Genomic DNA, 20,442 nt, shown 5'->3' on the forward strand with positions numbered 1-20,442 from the left:
GAAATGTGTTAGGGTCTTACTTTTAAAACTGGGTAGGTTTCAAAACTCTCAAATACTGGATTTAGCAGAAACATGTAATATAACAATCTAATGTTAACAATATATATATAATTGTAAATTTCATATTGAGTGCTGCTCCACCTGCACTTGGACTGATACTAAAATGAGGCACATGTCTTTGGCCCTGTTCCCTGCAGCCTCAATCCCCAGGCTGGGACCAAGCTAAGGGTTTCCTTCCTGCAGAGTAAATGGAGGAGTTGCCTTGTACCCGGGTCCTAACATGAACTTGGGCAATGTCTTGGTCCCTCGACATCCAGCAGAGCCTAACAGATATTGTGTGTAGCACAGCAGGCTTTTTCTTGTCTTGTAAAGGTCTACACAAGAGAAATTAGCTTTGAAACATACTTTCAGCGCTTAACATAGCCAGAGAACTTAGAATTCATGCCTAAGTAACACTTCCCTGAAGACACAGTTTCCACGGGACAGATTTTTCTGCGAGTATTAATGATCTACCTTGAAAATATGATTCTATAACTCAGCTCAGGTTCTTCATATAAGTGAAAGAACATAAATTATGAGCTTCAGAGTCTGAGTTAGGGTGGATAGGTAACACTTGAGGGGGTTTGCAAACTGTTTCTGCTGGGGGCTGCATCATATTTCTATAAATGCTGGTTTCAGTGCTGATAGCATCAACATAGGCCTATTGAAGCAGCATTGTGTCTCCAGAAGGAAAAAAAAAAGAAGAAAAAAACCCACCTCAGTTTGGAGTTGAAATTTACTTTTCTCTCTTCTTTTAGGCTCATGGTTTTTGTATTACCCATTTAATTCTGTGGTCATTTTTCAGGAGCTCCTGCAGGGGATTTTGCCTCCTCCTCTTCCCTGGGAAGAAGGTTATACAGGGATTTTCCAACTGTGTTCAAGCACTGAGCAAATATGAACTTTAAAAATTAAAAATCTTGTCTTTTTAAAAGGTAAGAGCCCAACATCTCTGCACAGTTACAGGAAATGATGGATGAAGTTTTTAAAGCTTGTTATGAACATGAGTGGTGCTGCTGCCTGATCTATTTGTTTTGTACTTAATTGTGGCTTAGCTTTAAATGAAGCTTAATGCCAGAGCTGTCAATCTAGCTCAGAAATGGTACAAAATCTGGGAATCTGTCTGCAAAGCTCATGTTGCTCAAGGCAACCTGCATTCACAGTCAAAGATAAAGGTAGCCCATCTTGCTTTTCCTACAACACACAGTCAGCCATTTGGGTGATGTATATGCTGCTTTCTACTGTAAGTGTTGATGATACCTTTCCATGTAGAAAATGCCATTAGTGTGACAGATATTCACTGCCAACACGTTGAAATGGAAAGCCAGCTACAATTCAAATAGAAATATCCTGGGAGATTCTCAGCTATGTTGAATTAAGGAGGGACGAATAGATCAAATATTTTTCCTAAACCCTGTTAACTCCACGAGAACAGAACACAGCTGTGAGTCCCTTAGAGGCAATACACATTCTTTGCCAAGTAAGAAGGCAATTATTCTTCATAAATCTGTCTTTTTAAATCCAAGCAGATCGATTGTCTCGTCTATCCTTTCCCTGTGCAAGCACCCGGAAAGGCTCTTTTAGCACCACCTACAACTAAGTACCCCTCTTATCAGGAAAGCCACACTATGGAAGGGATGGAAGCCCTGTTAGCCTTGCATATCCCTTTATAATGGTGGATGTAAAGGTACGTTCAGATTTTTAATATTTTAACCAAGAAGTTTTTGTGCTGATTTTAAACATTGTCTTGGCTTTAGATATCTGAAATAGAACACTCCTGAAAATTTATTTTCTAGCTAATAAGTGGAGAATTGTTGCAAGAATACAGGATAGTTTCCTTATGTATACTGTCATGGTTGCATCAGCATAGAGCTTCCAGAGCTGTGCTAAAATTGGCTTGGTTACAAGACAGTCATCTCCCAATAGCCCTGTTTTGCCAAATCACCCTGGCTCTGAAAGTCAAAACGGCTTCTGTTCTTCCTGGTGACATGTAATCACAGCTAGACATCCAGCAGATACAGAGAAGACAAATACTGTTTGGTGCAGTTGTGAGCAAAGCCTATGTAAAAATATGTGTGAGACTTGGGAAGAGCAGTTACCTTCAGGTCTTTAAGATATTCATTGTGATCTGAGTAACACATTAGTCTTGATGATTTTCACTTTTTTTTTTCTCCAGATAGAGAGAATGCTTTGCAGTATTTGTAAAGTGTATTTTGAGATTGTCCTGATTATAGCCATTACTGCTATGGTGTGTCTTCTCTGGCTGACATTTAGTGGATTTACTAAGGCCCTAAAAACCCAACAAATGCCATGAGAAAGGGAGAAGAGTTAGCATAAATTGTTGTTTCCGATGTTGCTGTGGCACAGCAATGAAAGAAAGGGTGTTCATTTTTCTTTTTTTTAATTTTATTTTAAAGACCATGTTGGTGTATTTACCTATTCTGTTACAATAAAACAAAGCAAGCAAATGAGGTGTTTGTCCTTATCAACCAGTCTCCAGACAGAGTCCAGCAGGAGAAATGATCCAAGGAGAGATGAGAGGTGAGATGTGGTGTGGAACAGACTCATCAGCAAGTCCTGGGTCAGCTGGTGGCACTAGGCATGACTGGAGCAGCGTGGACACACACCTTCATCACTGACAAAAATAGGTGAAAAGTGTGTTCTAGGTATGAAGAAGAATGGGAAATTCTGCTGTCACTTAGGAAATTTCTGGTTTACCTCTGTGGGCATCATGGGACAGCCCTCTGGGATCTTAGTCCCACTTCTGATCACAGTATGGTCAACTTCAAAATTAGATGAGATTGTCTGTGGCCTCATTCCATTGAGTTTTGAAACTCCAGGATGGAGAAACCACCGTTTCCTTGGGCAACTTTTCCTCTGCTTGACTATCTACCCTCACAATGGAAATGTCTTCCATAATTCCCTTGCTGCATCTCTGAACACTGTCCCTTGTTCTTTTCTGGTGTCTATTGGTGAAGAGTCAGGCTTTGTCCTCTCTGTAACTCACCATTCTATTAGTCAACGGGCAGCATTACTGATTCCCTCAAAAACAGCAAATGAAGAAACCAGAACTGAGCCAACACTTTCATAGTAGCCTCTGGGTGCCTGAAAGGCCATGTGAATTTCAATTTGTGAATAATTTCTGCTACAAAAGCAGAAGGAATTGAGAAAAGTCAACAGCTTGGCATTGGATTGACAAGGGATGATGGGAGAGAAAAGAGTTAAACAACCAGGAAGCTGGACTGAAACACTGCTGTTATTTTGAACCATCTGTAATTTGTTGCTGATGTTTTAGCTCCACAAAAACAGAGAAGAAAGCTATGAGCATTACTTTCTCAGCTCCAGAGGAGACCAGAGCACAGCTTGCTGGAGACTTCACAGGTGCTTTGCTCCAAAATTGGTGAGGTGTCACTGGACTTAGACAAGAGGGCTTCCACTTTCTCCCATCATCTCCTCTGTGGTGTTAGCCAGGAGAGCTACATTTTTAAACACTGAAAATGTGGGAAACTGCAGCTGTGAATCCTCTGATAAATCACAGAAAACCAGGGCTAGAAAGATTCACAACAGCTCATTTAATTTTTTCTCCAGCCTCAAGGCAGGTTTTACCACTTTATCATCTCTAACCTGTCTGATCTGTTTTGACAGAAATTTCAATCCCCCTAACTGCTACCCTTACCTGCAGGACTTTTTTCTCCCATGCATACTCTGACTTTCACTTGCTTTAATTTAAGCTCATTGCTCCTGTTTACTGTGGACATCCCCATCCATTTATGACAACATTTTACATAGGTGGAGGATTATGTTTCTCTTCAGGCTGTACATATTTAGGCTAAACCCCAATTCAGTCAGCCTCTGCTCTCAGGATGTTTTCCACCCCTGCTTGGCAGCTAGGCTCCCTGCAAGCTCCACTCCTTGAGCCGCAGCACATTACTCTAGCTAGTGTGGAAGGGTAATTTCCCATTGTATGGACCCTGTTCCTCCTATATCCAGACTGAAAACATCTATTTTCTCCACAACAACACAACATTGTAGATTCATGTTCACTCTGCAATCCACAACCACACTCTCAGCTCTTTTTTTGGCAGAGCTGCTGCAGCTGAACCCAGTCTGTTTGCACAGCTGATTGTTCCTGCCTACCTCACACGTGTCCCTACTGAACCACATCCTTTTCCCAGGCCTTTTCCCTAGCTTGTCATCATTGCTTTGAATTATCATCCTGCCCTGGTCCAGCCTGCAGCTCCCACTTGCTTTGCCTTGTCTGTAAGCTAATAGGCATACACTCTATTTCTCCATCACCTGCACCCTCACCAGATGCTCTTCTCTTCAATTGACCCTAATATTTCTGGACACAAGAGAAATATGTGATCCTTTACTTGACACCCACTTAAGAGCTCTTGTTCCCCTTGCAGCAAGAACCCTCCCAGCAGGCTAGATGCATTTTCAACTGATACAGTAATGATTGCTTCCTCTCTCCAATTGCTTCCTTTCATGTCAAACAGCTCCTGCACTTGCAAATGAAGGAGAGGATATCTGCTTATAACACATACTTCCTTTCACACACATTTTAAGTCCAGGGAATGGCAATTGCATATAGGAGAGCCTTTTGCTTTGAAGGATACCAATTCTCTTAATAAATGAAGTCTGTAGAAAATCATAGCTCACTACTGTAAAAAGAGCACTTGTTTGATAGCATGCTATGGTTGCACCCAGTAACTTCATATTGGTAACGAATGATTCCATAACAGGGAGCTTGTGCAAACATAAGCTGATACAAGACAGGTCCCTCTGCCATTTCACATGTCCTTTTGGGCAGCAGAAATGTCTGGAAGTGCCTGGTCCCATGCCACTGAGAGTCACACTGAAACGGGATATTGGACACTAAAACAGCTCCTCTGAAGTAGTGATAATTTCCCTGTTGGTCTGTGAGTAACCTGCCACTTGTGACTTGCATAAAACTGAATTCTCAGGTGATCTGTTATTGTTACTAAAAAAAGGTAATGAACTTCTGCCTCTCCATGGGTATGATCTTTCACCAGAAAGACACAAATAAAGGCAGAGTTTGTGTGGGGGAGTCCTGTGCTGAGCGTTGTGGAGCCCACTGAGATGCCAAGGGCACTAGGGTTGCCTGATGTTTTCCATAAACCAGTCACACAACATTGGCTCCTCTAGTACTCAATTAAAACATGCCCAGTATACAGCCTGACTACATGTGTTAATAGGTAAACTATAAAAATCTCACACCTCCCTATCTGAGAGTGGCAAGTTAAATGGGCAGTCCCAAGGATTCAACATCTTACTGGACACAGTAATGACTGGCTTAAAACTTGGGAAAATGGAATAAAACTTCTCTGTTTGCTTGCTGGTGACTCAGGGCTCAGGGTAAATGTTTTCAAACCTGCCATGAAAAAATATGGACTAGAAATATAACTGATTAGGAAAATGAAGGTCTCTCTCTGTAACCAACACATGAATTCCAGCATCTGGAGCTTTGAAAAAAGCCTGCATGTGATAAGGTCTGCAAACAAACTGGAGTTTTATAGAACCAGTGGTAACACAGTAGACATGGCAGTGGAGGCAGGGTGAGAGGAAAGCACGTTAAACTAGCATTATAATAAAACATTTCAGAGAATATCACTCTCTATTTACACCTGGGGCATGAATGCTAACCTGAAACAATTTTACTTCTTTCCTTTATGCTTTCTCTACTAAGAGGTGCTATTTTAGATTTCTACTCACTTCATCAAATTATCTGCACGGGCTGCTTTCTTTCCCTGGGCTGAATCCACCCTGAGAGGAGCTCTTTAGAAGACTATGCAGTTCTGTCGAGTCTGAATTTGATCCACTATGCGCAATTGTCCTACTAATGCATCTGTCTTGGGTCCAAGTGTTCTCCTGATTTGACCTATAATTATCCTAAAACTAGATTTTTCTAAATTTCATTCCCTTGTAGCTTTTTATAGTTCTGTGAATTAATTATTCAGAGCTGTGGAAGTTCTCGGCAGTGCTTTTCCACAGCTTTTATGGACACGGATGCATTTCGCTCATGTAGGGCAGAGCGTGCACTAGAATTCCAGACAGGGACAAGGGAAAGACTTTGTCTAGATGTTAAACACGCTGAGTTCAGCGTGTCCTCCTCTGACACCATCTTGAATCTTTTGAGACATAGACAATTTCTGAGACTAATAGTGTCTCTATTCCCTCCCTGGCATTCATAGGCTTTAAAGTCTCCCTTTACAGGTTGATGCCACCTGCAGCATTGCGGAGCAGCTGGGGCTGCTGTGAGCACAGGGACCAGTGTGGCTGCAGAGCTGAGCACTGCCAAAAACACCCCCACGTTTTGGCTGGAGTGGGGGTGAAGTGCAGCAAGTGTGCAGTGGGGAGATTGAAAAGGACAGACTTCTAGCCTGGAATCAGAAGCTGGGGAGAAGTCAGCAATCTCATTTTGTTGCTGAGAGCAAGTGAATTTGCATTTGGGAATGGCCGGGCTCTGTGGGACATGTGAGAGGGGTGTCTCTCTGGGATGCAGGCTGGGGAAGATGTGTTCAAATAAAGCTGTAAGGCTTTGTTTGAATTTCACTTGAGTTGGAAGTTAGGAGGCATATGTGGAGGGCATGGAGGCACCAAATCACAGACCTGTGAGGCTGCTGCTGGCACAGCTCCTCTGGCTTCCTCAGCTGGAGCCTGAGCAGTCTCCAGAGCAGGGGTGTGGGGAGAAGCACTCACATTGGGGTGTCACTCCTGCCCTCACTATGCTCAGCCCATCTGCCCAGGGAGTCACAGCCCCTTCTTTCTCTGAACCCTTTCCCATGGAGGCTGCCATTCACATACTGGGGATTTTCCTTCACCACAAAGGAGGAAAAGGTCTGTGCTGCAGCCACCAGGCTCTGACCAGGACCCCCATTCCCCTGTGTTTGGCTCTGCAGAGGCAATACAGCAGCAGAAAATGAGATTGAGCCTCTTCTGCCTCCCACATCCTCCTTTGGGTAAGTGCAGAGTGTGTACTTTAATTAGTGATGATACATGAGGGAGACAGGAGATGAAGCAACATTCAAATTAAGTATCTGCAGAGCTGGTGAGAAGGTAAATATGAGCTCCCAGACTTCAGGGTTTTGTTTCAGTCCCTTCTTCTGCAGCAACAGTTTGAGATTTAATTTAAAAAGCAAAGAAATCATTGTTGCAGATTTTTTTTTTTTTTTTTTTTTTTCACAAAACCCACCTTTGAGGTCCACTTTCACAGGCCTCTGAGCTTTATGACACTGCAAAGCCCAGGGTGGGTTAGCTGGGCTCCCATTACAGCTGGGGCCCAGGTCCTTCCCAAGCATGGTATTTCGACAGGCAAAGGGCTATTGCTTCCTAGCTGAAAACCCACGGAGAGAGTGGTGGACTGATGCCTTCATGACCCTCCTGCAGTGGATCATCCACAATAGAAACTACAACAGGTCTGGAATCTTTCCTCAAGAGCAGAGGCTTCAGTGGCCTGCTAGCCAGCCTCTCTCCCATCATGTTGCACTGTTGGGGGAGTATGGGAGCACCTCTGCCCCCACCCCTGCATACATTTCTGCTCCCAGGATCTGGAATCAAAGCTCACAGCCATGTACTTTGTACCACTGCCCATCCTGGGACATCTGAACAACTCATACTTCACAATGAGCATCCTCCTTCCAGCTGGCATGGACAGGGTCTTCAGACTGAAAGTGGGTGGGATGCTGAACACAAATATTACATGTGTCAGAAGGATAAATGAAGGTTTATTGAAGAATAAATTAACCTTATATTTAAAATTTGCTGTTTCTTAAGTGCTTAACTTTCTCTATGCCCTATATGACAGATTTTTGGTTTGCTTTTGTAAATAATACTGTATTTAATTATTGGACAAAGCATGCTTCATAGCAAAATATGGTTTTTAAAGCATTTTGAACTGATAAATAACATGTATTCACACTCCCTTTGCTATGATTCCACTTTAACAATGATTTTGGTGTTTCAGTATGAGTCAGGCAACAACAGAGGAATTGCTGAAAAATTTTTGCTGAAAACCTCTCTGAAAAACCAGTTATGAGTCAGAGGAAACACAGCTGAATTTTACTGGTTCAGCTCTGGCTTGGTCGAGTCTGTAATTTTAGAAACCAAATTCCACATCTGGAATTGTCTACAGTTTGGCTATTAATAGGATGTCTGTGTTTTTATTTCAATGCCACCACCAGGAGATAGGACCTGCCTTGGAGAAGGCGTGGCTGCCAGTGGCCACTGCTGCCTGGCAGATAGAGCCCCACTACAGGAGATTCCCTGCAGAGATGACTCAAAAGAAACAGCCTTTTTTCCAGTGGAAAAATGCATTGCTGATATGAAAGAAAAACATAATGAGGAGGAGCCAGGAGATAAAGACATTGGAAGATCCCAAATGCTCCAGAGTCCCTACTTTTGCTTTCTACGCCTGCTACTGTAACTTGTTTACCTACGTTTTTGTTACCAAAAATTAAATTCTATATGCCAATAAAGGGTGGTTGCTCCTGACAGAAACCCAAAGCAAAGCAGCAGTTGTGTCACTTTGGGGAGTTCATGTGTGCAAGGGCAGAAACATGCTCTTCGCATGGTTGAAGCCAACCTGTACATTAATTATTAAGTGCTGAAAACTCTTACATAAAAGGTGACCCAATCCAGTGTTTTTTAGGAATTCATCTGGTTTAGGGAATCATCGTGTGCCCTTTATTATTTCTCAGTCTCTGTCACTGTGAAGGGATGTCTCTAAAGTCTCTGTCAGGTACAATAAATGTTGTTCAGATACCCTCAGCTTGAAGTAAATAACTCAGTTTCTCTTACTCGCCTGGATATCATTTTGTATAGAACAGGATACTTGGTATCATGATAATACGAAGAATCTGGTGGTATTTGCATGGCAATCTGAGCTCAGAGGAGCTGCTGTGGCTTCACTAAGCTGTGCCTTTGGATGCTGTCAGGCAGAACAGCTGGGCGCAGCCACACTGGCGGGTGCTTCCAGCACCAGGTACCTCGCCAGAACACCTGCGGGATGCTGATGAGGACACAGTGTCACATGTCGTCCAGGATCCTGCTAGTGGGCTCTTTTATTGGACTACTGTCTGTTTGGAGGGAAAAATCCTCTGCTTGAAGCAAAATGCCTCATGGTTTGTGTTCTGATAAAATGTGATCCAACATCCATGAAAACTGGGAGTCTTTTTAGTTGCAGAGTTGCTGCCCCTCTCTCCACTGATTTTATTAAAAAAATGTATGTTTTGATAGTGCTGTAGCAAAGATAGCACAGGATGCTTAGCAAAGCTAGAAAGTAGCCTGCCCACGGAATAAGTCGTGCCATTTCAGCTGATGGGAAATACACATGGATTTTCCAGGCCAGTGAGTGAAATGTAGTTGTCTGAATGCTTGGAATTAAGTGTGGTTTTCACTACTTGAAATCAAAGCTTGAGGCAGGAGAATTGGGACATTCCTGCAACAGCATGGATGATCTGGTGATTATTTAAATGTGTAATCAATATCCCCATTTACTTATTAGTGTGCATCTGTCAAATGCTCAACAATGTGATTACCCTATTTAAGTGTTTTCTTCAGGCATAAACCAACATTTTCAAAATTACTAATTTTTTTCTCATTGAAAGTGTTGTTAATTAATACTTTCAGTGTCCTCCCCTGAGATTTGCTTTCTCTTAATTACTAACAGGAGCAATACAAGAGTGCTCCACCACCAGTGCCAAAATTAAACTGACTTTCTCCAAATTGCACTGAATGATCCGCATGGCTATGCCTTCAGGTACTGAGAGGGAGACCTTGATCCCACGAGAAATGCTGCTTTATGAGGCCCTCTGTTTTCACAGAAGCACAGAATGGTTTGGATTTGAAGAGACCTTTAAAAGTCACGTAGTCAAACCCCCTGCAATGAGCAGGGACATCTTCAACTAGATCAGGTTGCTCAGAGCCCCATTCAACCTAATCTTGAAAGTTTCCAGGGATGGGGCATCCACCACCTCTCTGAGAAACCTGTTCCAGTGTCTCACCACCCTCACTATAAAACATTTCTTCCTTATATCTAGTCTGGATATGCCCTCTTTTAGTTTAAAATCATTACCCCATGTCTGTTCACAACAGGCTCTGCTAAAAAGTCTGTCCCAATCTTTCTATAAGTTCACTTTAAGTATGGAAATTAATTTCAGTATTAAGTATTTCAGGGTGGATTTATGCAGATGGCAGCAGCATGAAGACATGGATGTCCCAGCAGGAAGGTTTGAGCCCTGGACGAGAAGTGCAAATATGATGCAAGGACCATTAACCCCAGTGTGCTGGGGCAGTAGCATCCTGATGCCTGTGTGTGGAATCCCCTGGCTTTTGCAGGGCTCTGGAAGGCATCCCAGAGCATGCAGGCTAGAAGAGTACTACATTAGCATCTTGTTGGCTCCAACATCTCAGAAAGTTTCTTTCTTTTCCTCTTTTGTTTAGCCATATGAAAAAAAGCAGTCTCAGCAAAACTGAAAGTTGCTGTGGGGAAATACCAGGTTTAGTGTATTATTTTTCATTGCCCTGATTGAACAAAAATACTTTGTTTTGTTTTGCCTTTTAAAGCTTTTGTAATACCAAGCTCAAACATTGATTATCATTTAGACACACCAGTATGTTTTCATATTTAATTTCTGACTTTTCCATTCTCCTGTTGTGGTTCAGAATAGCAACAAGTAACAGCATTGATATTTTCTGCTCCATAGAAACACTTGAGTTTTCTTACTCTATTCCAGCTCTCTCAGCATAAATTTGCCATGTTGGACCACAAAACCAGAGTTCACTCTGTTAGATCTCATAGACATGACAGTTTTTCAATGGCTACTTTACTCCATAAGACCTCATCCATTTCAAGAGCTCCCCGTTATTTTCTGCTCAGACAAATTAAACATGTCATTTTCTGTTTTGAAATTGCTGAGGCTGCCAGCATGAGGAAATAGCCTGAGTGGGAATGCCAAGCCCAGGTGGGAAAGCCACAGGATCACTGGCAGACACTCAAGGCCCTGCTGCTCTACCCTGAAGGTGGGTATCCTTGTGTGGAGACCCTGCGGGAGAACAGGATTGTTGGTAAATGCAACTGGAAATAAGCATGTGCAGGCTATGGAGTGTAGGAAATTCCTTTTTTTTTTTTTTTTTTTTGTTACTAGATACAGCTAAAATGTCCCTGGCACCAAACTTTGTTTGATAATAAATCCCAGCAAACACTGTGGCAAATCTCAGAGTGAAAAACTGCAGTAAAGCACCATAGAGAGAAATGAGGCTTTTAAATTTTCCCTATTTGGCAAGATTTTTCCCTTTTTGTGTAAGAAACTTTCATATAAAAATCTTATCTAAACCATCTAACTTTAGCATCTGATACAGCAACTGCAGCCTGGGAGGTCCTTTTTAAATTTCCATGTAATAAACTGGTACTCAACAGTAAATGAAATGAAAATGTGCCAGTTTAATTCATAAATTCTTCACCTCTGTCAAACCTAATTTTTTTTAATATTTCCACCCTCAGTCTTTCTATTACAGGAGAGAAAAACCACGCAGCCAATTTTCCTTTATGTTACTCTAATTGTTGCTCTCTTTGACTTTGAAAAGAACACCAAGTGTTCTCATATATGTAAATATGCCTGATGGCTTTGTCTGTTCATATGCTAAGGCCCCCTAGGCACTGGGGTGTCCCTGGGGCAACCTTAATAAAAATGTAGGTAGAAAGTGCATTTTTTATTTGTCCAGCTGTGCAGGCTCACATCTGCTATTCTCAGGCTTGCTGCCAATCATCACAGCTCTTACCATTTATTTTTCCTCTCAGGGGAAGAAAGCACCCAAGACAATCTCCTGCTAAGAGAAAGAAGAGCAATCATGCAAAGATGGATTATTGACACAATTTTTGTTACTTTTTTTTTAATCTATCTGATGTTACTGGCACAGTAGCAGGCATAGCAAGTAGGTCGGAGATGAAAAAGCATGCAAAAAATTACATTATTATTGTGTTGTAGCTAAATTCTCTGAGCACTCATTTGCCCTTGCTCCACATTATATTATTCAAAGTAGACAAAGATACTTCGGAGGTAACTAGCAGATTTCCCCCCTCCCATTTCTCCCCATCCTACAAGGTCATTTAAAACAGGCCAGGGAAGTACACTAGAAAATACTGCAGGGAACAATCCTGCTTTGACAGGAAAATGCATTGTAAAAACCTACCTGCTCTTTTCCACTTCCAGTCTCTGTGATCCAGATGACTGGCAAAACCACTTGGCACATTTGTTTTGGTACTACATTACATACTAGGTCTGTCTGTTCAGGCCATGCTGCTTGCCCACACTGCAGGCAAGAGCCATGTGTGTAGCTGGCATTTCCCAAGTCATGTTTGCCTGTTAAGTGCAACTTGGAAATGCAAAGGAGCACAAAGAGGGGTTAAACTGATGCAGGCAAAGATTCAAGGCCCAGCAACTGGTAGCAAAAAATAGGAGGCTTTATAGATGAGCATCTAGAGGCTTATTACTGGAATACAAAATTTATCAAAGAAAATAGAAACAATTTTCCCTCTTATTTCCCCAAGCACCTGCCAACCAGTTTTATCACAGGTAAATAACACTGGCTCATTTCTCCACTACTGTTCTCATTCGAATTGCTCTAAAGTGGTTCCTGACACTTGAAGGATTTCCAAAAGCAAGATTAAAAGAGGGTTTAAAAAGTATAATTACATTGTCTTTCAAAAAATTGCTTTCTTCTGTCAAATGTACATTGTGAGGAAGCTCAATGGTGGAGGGAGTGAGAGGGGTGTTCCTCCAACTCCTCCTTCAAGGTTGTTCTGCAAATGGCCCAGCCAGGCCAGAGCTCTTTTCCAGGTTAAACTGCTGACCAGCAGCTTCCCCTGGGGAAGTGTGTGCCTTCCACCTCCAGGATGACAGTGTGACCAGGATGACCATGTCCCCAGCTCAAAGCCAGAAGACATGCTTTTGCTGTCACTGTTTGCAGTGGACGCAAGTCCTGGCTCTTCTGGGAGAGGCAGGTCGGAACCTGTCTGACCCACACAGTCCTTCTGCCAGACTCCCAGTCTAAACACATCTGGAGCAATTGGCGGCCGTCAAGGACACCACCAGCATTTCCATCTCAACAATCATGACAGACATCAGAAGACCAACAGGGAAAAATTGGGCTGAATCCTTAATCCTTGCCAGCAGTATCTTCCTTTGCTTTTTGGTGCTGGGCTGCCCAGGTCAAGTTGATAAGCTTCTCAAAAAAGGTAAATATTGCTTTAGTCTCTTCCTCAAGTTAATCATGGCAAACCACAGGAAGACAGATAATAATTCAAGATTAGCAATACCCTTATGAAGCTTACATTATTATGGAAGAAATTTTAAAACTAGCAGCATGCCACATACCTCAAACACTTCAGTTTCTGTCTAATCCCTTGATGATTAAACCTCAGACAGCCAAAGGAATTTCACACATTATCTTCAAATTCAGCATAGTTGGAATGATGCAGATGGATCTAATTTAATCCATCTTTGTTTCTCACTCCTGACTGTGGAAACAGAATGAAAGGCACAAAGAAAAATCAAACAAAAGGTGAGATGCCAGAGCAGCTATGGATTTAAGTTTGTGAAAGTCCACACTAGGTCATCATGGGATTATTACAGATGGACTTAACAAACACATCATCAAAAGAAGAACTTCAAAAAAGCCAGACACACCCAGAGGGACCAGTTTTGCAAATGCCTTCATAGAATCATTTAGGTTGGAAAAGACCTCTAAGATCATTGAATCAAACAATTAACCTAAGAGTGCCAAGTCCACCACTAATTCATGTCCCTAAGTGCCACATATACATGTCTTTTAATACCTCCAGGGACAGTGACTCCACCACTTCCCACGGCAGCCTGTTCCAATGCTTGACAAAGCTTTTCGTGAAGAAATTTTTCCTAATATCCAATCTAAACCTTCCCTAGCACAACTCAAAGCCATTTCCTCTTGCCCACTTGTTACCTGTACGAAGAGACTGAGCCCCACCTAGCTACAACCTCCTTTCAGGTAGTTGTAGAAAGCAAAAAGGTCCCCTGCAAGCCTCCTTTTCTCCAGGCTAAACAACATCACCTCCTTCAACTGCTCCTCATAAGACGTATTTTCCAGATTGTTTCCAGCTCCATTGCCCTTCTGGGAGGGGAGCAGCAGTCCTTACAAACTCATTGCAGGAATGAATCTGCAGCTTCTGTTCATCTCAGATTTTTTGTGAGCAGTTGACAACTTTCTAAAGCCGTTCTTCCTCATTTCCCAAGGGATTTCTGTAACTCAAGAATTGTTCGTTATCAAGCATTAGGACTCTAAATCATCTGAAATCTTGGTGGCATTTCTCTGGCTACCTGGATTGCACCATCCTGTATGTAGTTGCAGCTGGAAGGGTACAATTCTTGACAAAAGAAGTTGGGTATAAATGATAGCAACACTTCATTTGGTTCTTGTTGTGTGTTCCCAATAATTGTTGAATCCAGAATTATTTTCAGTATTTATTCAATTTCTTATGGGACAATACACAGAATACTAGAGGGATCAAAGAATGCAGCAGCCATGGGCACTTCTCAGGGAAGTACCCACTGACATAAAATGTCCCTGACTCTCCCAAAATAGGCAGCTCCTGACGGACATGTTTGAGTGCTATGCTGAGCAGGGTGCAGAGCAGCACAAAGACACCCACCAGAGGATCACCCCAAGCCAAGCAGGGCACTCGCAGCTGCCAATCCCCATCAAACCAGGGCATCCTGGAGAGGAGCCATTGCAGCCTCAGAAATGGCTGCAGGTCTCATCTCACAGCCTGCCCATCACAGGACGTGGGGCAGCGCCATGCAGAGGAAAACCTGCAGCTGTTAGGGCTATGGAGTGACAACCGTGTCAAAAATGAAAGTGGGGTTGAGTGCCATAAACTGTTTTCTCTCATCAGACGTCAGTCCTGAGGGTTGTAAATCTTGGAGGAGGCCTCAAATAGGTACTTGCTCTGTTGCCACATATTCCTGGGCAGAGTGGTGTATGCCACTACCCTCCCTGGCAGAGCAGCAGGAGAGGTGTGGCAGGAGCCACAGCCCCATCCTTGCATCCAGCCATGCTTACGTTTGCAAAATGCTTGCACAGGAAGGGTTCGCCCGGAAATCAAGGGGATTACTCACATGTAATCATGTCATGCGAGGAAAACTCAACTTCAAGCAGGTGAAGTTGGCAGCAATGGTGGTTGCACAGAGTTTCCCATTATATGTTTCTGGTCAAGTTGCTTCTAGTTTTAACTGTTCAGGTTCTTTATTTTCCAGGGTTGTTCTTTGCCTTGGGCTAATGCTTCTATTATTTTCTTTTTAAGGTGGCAAAACTGTTCACCTATTTTTGAAAGGTCTTGGAGAAAGTGGCTATTGTTGAGAAACATTTTAATCTCTGTATCCAGTTTCAATGTATTCAAGCTTTGGAGTACATGTATTCAAGGTTTGGGCGTTTTTTTTTTTTCTTTTTTTATTCAGTTTTGGTTTGGTTTTTTGTTTGTTGTTTTGGGTTTGTTTGCTTTGGGGGGGGTTGTGTGGGGTTTTTTTTCCCTGTCCATATGAAAATCTGTTTGACTTAGCGCAGAGATAAGCTTTGAAAAACTGCTGCTTTGGTGGTGGTGGACTTTTTCTGTTTGTTCACCCCTACTGCCACACTCCCTTGCTTCCCAAGTTTTGTCGCTAAAATCTTTTAGTATCTCTTTCCTGGTGTGTCCTTGATTTCAGCTCTATTCAGTTCTTATCTCACGACAGCACTGAATGTGCTATAAGGGGAGGCAGAGTGAAAGCTACTGATAAGGCACAGTGGCAACTACATTGAATTCTCCATATATTTTTCACTTGAAAATGTTCTAGGCAGGAGCTGGGGGATGGGGAGGAATACCCTAAGAGGAAGATTCACTTCTTTATGCTGCAGGCCATATTTCTGAGCAATGCTTACAATTACCTCCCTCAGGAAGCAGATTAACATCAATCCCTAAATACCCTCCATTTTGTGGTGGGGTATGCGGAGAGGCTCTGCAAGTTCACGTCTTGCACAGAACGGTGAGCGAACGGTGAGAACCTGTCTCCAGCCAGTGGGACGGCACCCGTCCACAAACTCAGCCGACGGCACCTGTACCGCCACTTTCGGCGGAGGATGGGGGCACTTTGGGTGGCAGGGGTCTTGTCCCACCGCCCTGCTGAGAGGGAAGCGCGGGGTGGAGGTGCCGGGAGGCGGCTGCGCTCGCTTCCAGCGGCCGCTCCAAGCGATCCCCGCTGCCGCCGTCCCCCCTTCCACCCCGCGCACCCGGCACTGGGCACCTCCAGCCACGCCGGGGCTGCGCGCAGAGCCCGGGGCGAACTGGTGCCGCGGAAGGGTGTTCTGCCCCTGCGTTTCCTTCTTTGTTTTGGGGGAAAAAAACAAAAGGAAAAAACCACCGCAAGATCAAAAATCAGAACTTTTCTGCCCCTTTGCCCATGCCCACCGTGCCGGGCGGGGCGGGCGCAGCCCCCCGCGGGCGCGCAGCCCCGCGGAGCCGCCTCTCCGCGCTGCCCCCGCCAGCCCTGCACTTCCTGCCCGCGGCGGCGGCGGCGGCCCGGGGGGGGCCGGGCAGGGCGATACCAAGTGTCCGGGCGCGGTGGGAGCGGCGGCGGCGGCGGCCCCTGCGCGGGGCTCGGCGCTGCGAACGCCGCGGGGCGGCCGCGGAGCGGCGGCGGGGAGCGCTCCGCCCCCCCGCCGCGCCCGCTGCCCCGCCGGGGAAGTTGCGCTCCGTCCCTCGCTTTCCCCGGTCCCTCGGCGACGGCTCCTTCCTCCCCCTCCCTCCCCTCCAATGCGCCTCCCGCTCATTTCCTCTTTTCCTCCCCGCTCGCCGCCGCTCCGCAGGCGCGCGGCTCGCCCGGGCGCCGCCGCGGAGTTGTAGCTCCCAGGAAGCCGCCGCGCCCTCGCGCAGCCGCCGCCGCCGCCGCTCCCAGGCCGTCGCGGGACCCCACTCCCACAGCCGGGTAAGGAGCCGGGGCTGCCCCGCCGCCGCCCGCGGAGCCGCGCGGAAACTTCGGCGGGGCTGCGGGAGATCCGCGCACCCCCTCCTGCCGCGGGGACTGTCGGAGAGCGGAGCTGGAGGGAGGGGGGACCTTCCTCGCTTTTTGGGGGGTATTTTTGGGGAGCGAGGGTTGGCAATGTCCCGTCTGGATTGCGGGCGCGGGGCGCTTCGCGCATCTCTGGCAGCCCCGCGGGGCGCGGAGCGGGGCGGGTGCCCCCTTCGCCGCCAGGGGATGCGGAGCGGATCCGAGTGCCCTTTTCGCGTCCGGGAGATGCGGAGCAGATCCCCTCGCTCTGCCGCCGCGGGGCTGTGGTGTCAGCGCTCGCCTCGCCCCGAGCAGAGGGGACTGCCGGCGTTCCCCCTGCCCTCAGAAAACCCCAAACATATGTGTGTATCTGTGTGTTTTCCTGTATATGTTTGTGCTTGTATGGATATCTCTGCATATGTGTGTGCATATACACATGCAGCCCGCGTGTGTGTTCGGGTGTGTGTGAACCTCCCTTATGGCGAGGGGCGTTTCGCAGCTCTGTTTTATGGTGGTTAATGGTTTACCCGGAGAAGTTCCCGCCGCATGAATGTTGCAGGGACCTTTGAGTCAACTCCTACAGACCCAGACTTCCTATTGCCACCTTCCTAAACTGCCTCTAAAAAATGCTGACGTTTGCCTCTGGTCAGTTGGATTTTTCGGCTGTCTGCGTCCCCGGGAGATATATGAGGCTGTGCTGGAGGCAGGATGGCTGCCGCCAAGGTCACCCCTGTCCCCTGAACCCGGGGCAAGGGGGGACACCCTGCTCCTGGAAGGTTGTGGCAGCAAAGGCATCTGCCAGCCGGGGTTTGCATCAGGCTGCTGGGACCTGCTGGAGCACAGGGCTCCAGCATGCAGTAGCTGCTGGAGTACAGGGAATTGCAAGAAATAGGGAATAAAACAAGGCAAGTGTGTTTACACGTAAGTTTCCATGCAAATAAGTTTCTGCTTAGTTTGGAAAAAGGTCATGTAATGCATCATCAGGAATGAAAGGTTTGCTGAGAAAAACAGCTCGGTGTTCAGTAGGTTTGTGTCTCCTGTTCACAGATGGGTGATTTATACCTTTGTGACAAAATCCTGAGCTTTTTCACAGGAATACTTGTAGGCAGGCACTGGAGCTGAGTGTTGTCCTGTAATTCCATTTACAAGTGAAAGTCTGCTTGGAAGATCAGATTTTCTCTGTGGGAGGAAGAAAGGAGGAAACAATTGCTCCCTCCCCAAAATATTCCACGTTTTTCCCAATGGGAGCCATTTGTCATGGCTTCAGATTCAAAAGCTCTTCTTGCCTGAGATGAAATTTGAGCAAAGACTGGGGGGCTATTGCAGCAGCCGCTGATATCACTGACATGATATGCTGTCCTGCATGGGGTCCGCCAGCATCATTGAGTACTGGCTAGAGAGCAGAGCCAGGAGGAGCCTGTGCAGCCTGTTCCAGAGCCGAATATCTACCTCAGTAGATAAGGTCTGCTAATTCCTCAGCTCTTTTCAGGTGCTTGGATTGGGAACCCTTTGATTCAGGCAACAGGATCTTGCAACTATGTGTGTTTGATTTTATCTAGTTTGGTGGGGCTCAGATAAGAACGCACGTTATCTCCTCACATGTCCCTTAGTTTAGGTGTGGAGATGCCCGACAGCCAGCAGGACAAGCATCACCTCATCCTGACACCTATTTTCTGCTTTTCTTTGTTTCTTGCCTTATATTTAGGGTTTCTCTGTGTAGAGTTGGAAGTATAGGAAACGGGGAGGGAAAAAAGCGTGTGCCGCTATAGAGTGGCTGTCTCAACGCTGGCAGCAGCTCTGCTGAGGAGTCAGCTCTGCTAGCAGAAAAAGTGCTTTTGTTGGCATAGCTTAGTCCGTTCAGGGAATTGCAACGGTGAGAAGAGTTCTGCCAGCTGCTGGAGTAGGGTTTGCTCTTGCTGCTGGCTGCTTGCACTGGCAGGAACTTGTGCAGACAAACCTTTTGAGTTCTCAGATGAGTCTGTCACTGTGTTGGTGCAGGCGGTGCTTTGCTAGTTGTGTGTCGCAGCTGGCACTGTGGTGCCCCCATTCTACCACCCGAGCTCATGGGTATGGCAGTAACATGGGCCAGTTGTTGGGAGCTGGGGATAGAGATTAATCTGTAGCCTAAGCAACATTAAAGTTGGATTATGACTCCACAAAAAAAAAAAAAGAAAAGGGGAAAAAAAAAAAGCATGTGATCTGGGTTTAGAAATCGTTGCAATTAAAAATACTCATGCAACACGATTTTATTTTTTTTTACAAGCAAGACAACATTCTTTTGAGTGTTGATCACTTTGACATGGATGAGACAAGAATGCTGGTAGACTAAGGGGGCAATGTGAATTATAATTTTTTATCATTGGGTTTTTCTCTTGCTTTTAGTGGTGTGAAACTGTGAGCAATAAGGTTGCACTGTATGCTTGTGCAAGATGCACTGATACTCATGGGAAGAGGATCTCACACTTTTCCAAAGAACTGCTGGTATTTCCAGCTGGTGTGACTTTTAGGTCAGATTCAGGAACAAATGCAATATGTTTTCCAGTTAATATAAGAAAAACAGACCTTTTTTTTTTTTTTTATGTGTTTTTCTTCATGTTCCTAGGACGTTTTCCATAATGTCTATATGTTGGATCAGTTTCTTTGCTCATTGACTGTATTAGAAAATTGTTTATGTCCAAATTCTGCATGTTCATTGAGCTTAACTCAGACTGATTTTTTTTTTTGGCAAGGGTTTTATCTTAGGTTGTGTTAACTGTATTATTGTGTTGTGTGGGATCCTACCCATGGATAGTAGAAGAATTTGCTCTTGCAAAATTTTTGGACTTTAGTATCAGAAAATGTTTTGAATCAATGCCTGAAATTTCCATTGTTCCAATAATCCTCTACCATCCTGAGAGTATAAAGAATGCAAACAATTATCTTCACTTCATCAGCCTTTTGCTGTATAAAAGCTTTCACAAGTCAGTTGTGTTTCGCTAATCTGCACATTAACCCATTGATTTCTGCATTTCTTGACTTCCCCAGATAAATATCTTCTGTCTATTGTCATGCTCTGATAGGAAAGTAAATGTGAATCCATGAACAATGCAGACAAATACTCCATGAGGAGCTTCTTACTTAACCTCTCAGTCTTTCAGTGGATAGGAGAGAACCTTTAGCTGAACATTCTGGAAATGTGACCTTTCTGGAAGTTTGGTGTTATGTTGCTTAATGACTAAGACCTGCAGGGTCGATTGCAGGACGAATTATGCATTCTCCTGCTCTGATTGTGCTGGAATTAGTAGGCAGGAGCTGGGGGGGTGGGGAGCAGATCAGTCTTGTAATGTAA

General features: G+C 44.9%; 1 protein-coding gene across 2 annotated transcripts in view; it reads left to right on the top strand.

Annotated features, from left to right (window-relative positions):
• The first annotated feature begins 1,643 nt into the window (after positions 1–1,643).
• Positions 1,644–20,442, top strand: part of HPCAL1 (hippocalcin like 1) — an 80,443-nt gene continuing 61,644 nt past the window's right edge. Inside the window, exon 1 of one of the 2 annotated variants that reach the window (XM_064650517.1) lies at positions 1,644–1,723. The gene's annotated coding sequence lies outside the window, so the exon portion shown is untranslated. Of the gene's footprint in view, positions 1,724–16,789; positions 17,052–20,442 lie in introns of those variants that run through there. The other variant, XM_064650516.1, reaches the window with a different exon arrangement.

The sequence above is a fragment of the Pseudopipra pipra genome, chromosome 3, assembly GCF_036250125.1.
Source record: "Pseudopipra pipra isolate bDixPip1 chromosome 3, bDixPip1.hap1, whole genome shotgun sequence".
In the NCBI taxonomy this organism is placed as follows: Eukaryota; Metazoa; Chordata; class Aves; order Passeriformes; family Pipridae; genus Pseudopipra; species Pseudopipra pipra.